The sequence below is a fragment of the Leucopleurus acutus genome, assembly GCF_964270905.1.
Source record: "Leucopleurus acutus genome assembly, chromosome: 4".
Classification (NCBI taxonomy): Eukaryota; Metazoa; Chordata; class Mammalia; order Artiodactyla; family Delphinidae; genus Leucopleurus; species Leucopleurus acutus.
In genome coordinates, this window is record NC_139146.1 from 43069615 (window position 1) to 43077792 (window position 8178).

The following is an 8178-nucleotide window of genomic DNA, read 5'->3' on the forward strand; positions in this document are numbered from 1 at the left end:
CTAAATAAGTAAACAAGGTAAATGATACCAGAATTGAAAAAAACCTCTGTAATTCCCTTACAAAGACTGACAAATTAACGTGCTAACTGGTGTACCAGCGGGGCGGCAAGGGGTGGCGGGGATCGCCGAGCCGTAGGTGCGGCTCAGCGCCACCACCAGCTTCGCCCGGTTCTGATGCGGCTCCTGCGCCAGCTGGAAGGCCTCCTTAAGGCAGCAGAACCCGGCAGCAGAACCCCATGGCGCCAGAACCCGGCCGGTAAGAATCTGTCGGCTCTCAGCCGTATCTGGCTCGACTGACCACGGCCAGATTTTCTGCAGACAAAATTCAGACTTCGGTCAGCCGGCCGCGGACAGCCGAGGGCGTGGTTACCGCCAGAAAGCTCAAATAACTCCCGCGGGAAAAGGCAATACCGCGAGACGAACGCGAGGGCAGGGGCGACTCTTAGCTCCGCGCATGCGCAGAGGGCCGAGCCAGCCCCTTTCCGGCTGGAAGTGTGATTTCTGTGAGTGTTGAGGTTAGATGGGAAGTGGTGTTGTGTAGAGAATGGGGGCGAGGCGCACCGCGAGTCGGCAGGCGAGGCGCGAGGCTCGCGGCGCTCGGCTGGAGGTGAGAAGGAAGAAAGGCAACCTCTGGTGGGAGTGGTCCGGAGTCCGCTAAAGGGAGACATTCTGGGGTTCGTTGGCGGGAGGCACGTTTTGCTTTTGCTCAAGGGGCGAATGGACATCTACCGGGGGAAGGGGTCAGCGATCCGGGATCCGAGGGAAGATGTTCTCGGGTCACATGAAGGGGTCAGGCTGAGGTTCTTAGGCCTAGTTAGGTCCCTAGAGAACTGGAGCAAACGGGAGTCTCCTGGGAAGAGGGTTACATTCTAATCTACTTAAAGTTCGTACCTGCAAGTTCCTACTCCTGAGGCCTAAGTATTACTGATGTGTGCACAATGGCAATACAGGAAACAAAGGATAATATCAGAGACGGAAAGAAGGTAATTTTAAGTTACTGGTTATGGGACAGGTTTGCAATGCCTTCAGGAAGGAATCAAGCTTTAAACATCCCTTTTAGAAATAGAATATCTTTAGACAGACAAAAAGTTGAAATAAAACTATAACTAATACATATGTACTTGACACCCTACTGGAGAAATAGTTATTATATAACTGAAGTCCTTTGTCTGCTCCACCCAGTCCCGTTATGTTCCCTCTTGACCGAGGTAACCACCCTTTTAATTTTGGATTACATATAGTGCTGTTTTGCATAGTTTTAACAAGCAGAAATGTGTATATCCTTTGGCAGCTTTCTTTAACTTAATATAAGATTTGTCAGTGTTATGTAACTCTAGTTCATTCCTTGTAACAGCTGAACAGGTGTTCCCTTATATGCATATATCACTATCCATTTTCTTGCTTTGTATCCCCAGGACCTGGCACATCGTAAATACTTACATCTTAGTTGATTGGATGAATGCTGTAGCATTTGAGCTAAATCATGAAGAATGAATAGGATTTCAAATGACTTAAGGCAAGGGGAATACCAGCCAGAGCGAAAGCAGAAGCATGAAAGTGCATGAGGTATTTCAAGAACTCCCATAGTCTTAGAGCTTCAAGTGTAGAATAGTATGGAGATATGGGATGAAGGAGAAACCTAGAGAGATAGGATGAGGCTTTAAGAGGTAAAAATTCATGACAGGGAATTAAAGACCACACCTATCAAGCATCATAGCAATAATGATCATTGCATTAAGCATGTAAGGCAATCATGCAGACCTGCTTAAAATCCTAACACATATTCCTAGTCCATTCGTAGCACCACTTTTGTAAACAACTATTTCATACCTTATTCTGTCAAACTTGCAACATTTTCTGCTTCTGACTCCCATTTAGCTGTTACCTTGCATCCTCTTTCAGTTAGAAAAGGACTTCCCCATGCTTTCATCCCCACATCTATCAGGTCTACACCCTAATATATTATGTCTGCTGTTATTGTAGGTGAATTGTCTGCTTGAGGAGAGAGAGTAAGCCCTTTAAGAATACTTTTTGGATATAACAGTCTGAAGCATAGCTGATTATGAACTCCCACAGAGAACTGGATTGAAATGAGAATAGTAAAAATATAAAAGAACAGAATGATTTAAAGACAATTGTTTTTGTCTAAAAGAATAATTACTTATTGTAATATAAATGAGATATTAGGGTTTTTTTTAATGTGTTTCTTATTTTCAGGTAGATTTAAGTGTTAGGCTTTATAAGATAAATCTGAATATAGTTTACATTTATGTTTTTATAAGACCATTGTTTCTAGTATCTAACATTATAAGCAGTTTATTTTGAAATAGCATATCGTTGATCCAATTTTAAAGAATAGGTCATACTAACCTTTGTCTTACATATTACCAAATTGTTCAAATATAGCTTGGTAACTTATTTTTCATTGATTAATAAAAACAATGTACATGGTACAGTTTGCTACAGGTGTCATTCTCTCATTTAATCTTTCAAATACATTTACTGAGTACCTACCATTACAACAAACACTGTTCTAGGAACAGGTCATTATTATTGCACCTTGGTATATAAGAAACTTTCAGCTACAAGTATTTGGTCACCTTAATTGAAATTCTCTCCTAAAGAATGGCTAAGATAGATGCACACCCAATTAAAGAGCATTATTGCTCTGAAATGTGGTTATATATCCACAACAGTCAGCCTCACCACACACATCTTAAGCATCAGTGCACACATCTATAGATTTTTGAAGTTTTGGCCAGAAAGGACCTGTCCCAGCAGAACCCATCTGGCTTATGGAATCACACATGTAGTTATTCATGCTACTGTATGTATATGCTCTGATTTACATTGAGTTCTAATTGAGAATATCTCTGTTTAAAGTTCCAAAACTTACGGTTAGACCAAAACCCTCAGGTTTGAACCTGTCCCTCCAAATTCCTGTGACTTGCCATTAAGGCACCTTTCAGAGACATAGATAAAGAAAAGAGAGGGCAAACAAAAGACCTTGGAGAACGTTTTAACACTGTTTTTCTTTATAAGGTAAATGTCTATAAAATATCTGGGGAGAGGTGGCATACAGGATAAAATTGTAGTGGTTTGAAATTCATGTGGAGAGAAGGAACATTAAAAACAAGTGAGCATCCTTCAGTATGACAGGAAGAATCAATAAATGTTCTATTTCAGCTGTTAAGGGCAGTTATATATCTGAGTCAGATTGCTTCAAGGCTGTTGTGAATTGCTCTCCAGCTCTTTTTATTCATCAAAGAGATTTAGATGCAGTTGCTTTTTCAGCAGTTTAGTTCTGATTTAATATATTGATGCTGTCCACCATGCTGTGACATCCAATAGGCGTCTGCCATAAACTCTTTAGTCCTACTAACTACCTTGGCAGACAGGACATAAGACCTCCAAAGAAAAGCTTTGCCTGCTTCTCAGACCAGGCCCTGAATTCCCCCATATGTACTCTCTTTAAAGTATAATCAGGTACCATATACATTAGATCTCTAGCAACTTGTCCTAGTTAAAGCATTCATAATATAATAACTAATCAAGTTGATATTTCCAAGCCCCTCCTAAGGCAACCAACACCTAAAAATGCCACCATCCTAATAAACCCTGACCTTTGCCCCTATTTGTAGGTCTTCCTGTTGACACTAATGCTTTATATTACTAAACACAGAAAACTGTGCCAAGAGACTGCTAGCCTAGAGACAAGGTTATACATTTTGATCTCTTGCATATTACAACTTAACCCTACTCCCTATAGCAAAGTTTTCTCAGATGACTCCTGCTGCCACCTTCCTGAAGCTGCATTCCAACAACGTTGTTCTAGAATGCCGTTTAAAGCTTTTAGTCTCATATAAAATATCTGCTCCTAAATTCAGGATTTAGTATTTGTCCAATGCCAAACTGACCAAATAGTCTTATCTTGACAGCTCCCCACGTCACTTTTCTCACTGAATTATACTAAATTGTGTAACCCATCTCACCAGCCACCTTTACCCCTCAGTTCTGACTTGGTCCTATTTATTGGCAGTTCATATCAGAGACATCAACAGAATAACTCAGTACCAGAGTAGGCCATCACAGCTCAGGAAATCCTAGAGCAGTCCCTTTGGCATTATTTGAAGTCTGTCAGCGTGTGTGAATTACGTTAACAAAAGCTGGCACCATTGCAAAAAAAAAAAAAGTTGAGCAACATCTATGCTTTATCTATAAAGCATAATCTGTGCCCACAATATTGACAAGCTCCAGCAACAAAAGGATACACAACCTTTGCCGGGATCCTCTTTAAAAATGTACTTGTACATACGATGCAGCAGTCAGGTTCCTTAGTATCTACCCAAAGGAGTTGAAAACTTTTGTCCACACAAAAACCTACAACCAATGTTTATAGCAACTTTATTCATAGTTGCCAAAATTTGGAAGCAACTAAGATGTTTTTCAGTAGGTGAATGGATAAATAAACTGTTATAGCCAGACAATGAAGTATTTTTCAGTGCTAAAAAGAAATAAGCTATAAAGTCATGAAAATACATGGAGGAACCTTAAATGCATATTACTAAGTGAAAGAAGCCAATCTGAAAAGTCTATATACATATAATTCCAACGGTATGGCACTCTGGAAAAGGCAAGACTGTGGAGCTGAGCTGGTAAAAAAAAAAAAAAAAAAAAATTCGGTGACTATTAGAGATTGGTGGCAGTGGGAGTGGGGATAGGAAAGAAGGGAGGCAGAGGCACGGGATTTTTAGGGTAGTGAAAATACTCTGTATGAAACCATAACGATGGATACATGTCATTATACATGTGTCAAAATTCATAGAGTGTACAACACGAAGAGTGAACCTTATGTAAAGGGTGGACTTCGGGTGATTATGATGTGACACTGTAGGTCTATCAGCTGTAACAAGTACCACTCCGGTGGGGGATGTTGGTGATGGCGAAGACTGTGCATAGGTGGGGGCAGGAAATATATGGGAAATCCCTACCTTTTGCTCAGTTTTGCTGTGAACCTAAAGTTGCTCTTAAAAAAAATAAAGCTTATTAAAATTTTAAAAAGTGCAGTATACATGACATACTGTAAGTCCCCTTCAAGTTTACTGTTAAAAATAAGTAATGAAGTCTCAGGGAAGAATCTCACTAAGGCCTTCTCCATCTGGCAACATCTTTCTTGTTTCAAGGTCACCATCCACTCTGGTGCCTCTTTCAAAGCTGGCTTTATTAAAAGATTAGGCCACCACATAAATACAGTGGTGACAGGCTGATGAAAATCGATGGCATTCAGATAATTTGTAGCACATTTTGCGTGCTGCCTGGTATTCCTGAAACCTATACCTTACTTGTGTACTGTATGATACCGTTTCACTCACAGGTGAAGGATGGGTGATAGCTAGAATGACAAATATTTAGTGTGTCCCCAAAACTGAAGGATTCCAATCTTCCTCTCAAGTGATTGGGGGAATCCATTCACCAGGCAAGTAATAAAAGTTATCTCGAGATATGGGTGTTTCAGCTTTAACACTATGACTTAGAAGAACTCGTGGAATGCAAAATTTATGCTAAAATATAACAGACATTATGTGGAAAATAGATTAGGGCCAAACTATGCAACTTTGGACTTTGTAACCAGAACCATGATGAAGTAAAAATGATATACCTATGATTTGTTTTAATCAGGTATGATAAGGCAAACAGACACAGAAATGGCTGTCATGAAGTAGGTAGTTTTTATACAGATCCCTAGAAACAGGAGGTAGGGCATGCCGAGCCATGCCATACGGGCGACCACATGGGAAGCACCAGGATTGGGCAGGAGGGAGAGGGGGTGGAAGGGGAAATGTGGAAAAGCCCGTACTGTGGTTTTCTCAGGAAGGAATTGGTCAAGCAGGGTAAGCAGGTTTCAGATTGGCTTTCTTAACAGTTTCACCAGGATTCAGGGCCTGGGGGCTGTCCGTAGTTCATGGTTACCTGGCCCTGGGGTAGTTAGGGCAGGGGAGTATCTGGAGAATAAGAACCTGATTTGGGAGGGTAGGAAAGTGTGGGTAGGGCTGGCTCTGGACTGGTTAGTTTGCATATGAAAGTTGTGTTCCTGGGTTGAGCTATCAGTCAAGTTGTTTGCTATCTCTAGGAATTACCCAACCCTGGGAGAATTAGTTCCCTCTATGATTAGTGAGAACCCACATGCCAGAGCATCAAGAATTACAGAAAATAAGAAAATCTAGTTAATGCAAACAATCCTGATAAAACTATTAACACTTAAAATGTTTAATTTCTAATAAACACTACAGTAAATGTAAGACTTTACCCTTCCTCCTCCCCCCCCCCAAAGTGGCATTACTTGATGGAGAGTTTTGTAAGGAAGTGCTGTATTATGCTGATAAGACCCAAATATCCTAAGTTCAAAGAGAGCAGTGAGGGAAGTACTTACAAGATGGGCATGGCCAAACTGAGCTAAGAGGAAATATATATAGTGAATGAGCTGTGCTCCTCCATGGTTTCCTGTGTTTAGCTTTGTCAATGTACTTTGCATCTCCTGATGCGACTCCCAGGTCTTACATCATTTTTTCTATCTCCCAATCTTGGTTGAGGTGGTTTGCCTTACAGAAAAAGGCCTAAGCCTATATAACATTGTGTTGAGAGCTACCAGCTTTTTGCTTCAGCACCCATGACCTTGGATTCTGTAAAGGTCCCTATAGCTGGCAACACTATTTCTCTGTATTGTAATGCTTAATGTCATATCTCTGGTCTTATTCCCAGGTCAAGGATGCATTCCAAGACAGTTCTAAAAATATGTCACCAACTCCAACCTTATAGTTGACCTAGCCATGGAAAACCTCATTGGAACCTCATGAGATCAGACAATACTGGCACTCTTAAAAACCCTTCCTATCAAAAAGTATCAGGAATGAAAATCAGGAATGATATATACCTACCACTTCAAGAAAGTCTCTGTATCAGCCAGCAGTTTAGCAGATCAGCTAGTTTCTTTGGTCATTAAGCAGACATAGTCAAGCCACTAACAAAAGAGGAAAACGTCTCTATGTCAGTGTTTTTCATATTACGCATGTGACCCATTTAGTAGGTCATGAAATCAATTTTGTGAGTCATGACGAACATTTTTAATAACAAAATAAAATATAAAATATCAGAGTAGTTTGCATGAATCCTTTGCCAGAATTATACACCTTGCAAGGAATACTAAGGTCATAAGTTTCAATATGTGGAAAGATATTTGATGGAGGGGATATGATGAATAGAATGTACATTGATTGCCTAAGAAATGGTTTTTCAATCATTTTCCAATGATGTCTTATTTGGTTTTCATAATAACAAGGTTGATCTGCAGTCTAGTTGTGTATTACCATGACTTGCAACTGTATATAAAGTCTGAGATGTTCCACTGAGATTCATTTGCAAACTGCAATTTTGGAAAGATGTTATCTAGGCTGTAAAATATATATATATATATATACACACATATATATTAGTGGCAATTATAGTTAGTGGCAATTATAATATTTTATTCAAAATTGCTTTTAAAATGGATCATTTCTTTTTTAAAAGAAAGAGGAATAATGAAGCAAAATATGCAGAAGCATGTTCAAGTTCTACTGCTGGATCTGGAAGTATGAATAGTGACAATATTGATAAAACTATTGACTCTAATCTGCAAACATCAACTTCATTTGAGCCATGTTTCAAAAAGAAATAAGTAACTGCAAGGCGTTATAATGAAGATTATTTAAAATATGGTTTTATCAAATGTGAAAAACCCTTTGAAAATGACAGACTTCAGTGTCTTATTTGTAATAATGTTCTTGCAAATGAAAGCTTAAAACCTTCAGAATTAAAAAGGCACTTAGAAACACAGCGTGCTGAACTTATTGATAAGCCTCTTGAATATTTTCAAAGAAAGAAAATAGATGTAAAGTCATCAACACAATTTCTTAGCTGCTCTACTACTGTTAGTGAGAAAACCTTATTATCATCATATTTAGTTGCATATTGTGTGGCAAAAGAGAAAATGGCTCACACAGCTGCTGAAAAAATTATTCTTCCAGCATGTTTGGATATGGTGCGTACAATTTTTGATGATAAATCTGCTGATAAATTAAAAATGATTCCTAGTAATAACACAATATATCTTCGAATTTGTACAGTTGCTGAACATTTAGA

At 39.3% G+C, this 8178-nt stretch overlaps 1 long non-coding RNA gene across 1 annotated transcript; it reads left to right on the top strand.

Annotated features, from left to right (window-relative positions):
* The first annotated feature begins 494 nt into the window (after positions 1–494).
* Positions 495–7386, top strand: LOC309961010. The gene is made up of 3 exons (XR_014326158.1): positions 495–607; positions 1416–1566; positions 6760–7386. It is a non-coding gene; the product is annotated as an uncharacterized lncRNA (long non-coding RNA).
* The last annotated feature ends 792 nt before the right edge of the window (positions 7387–8178 follow it).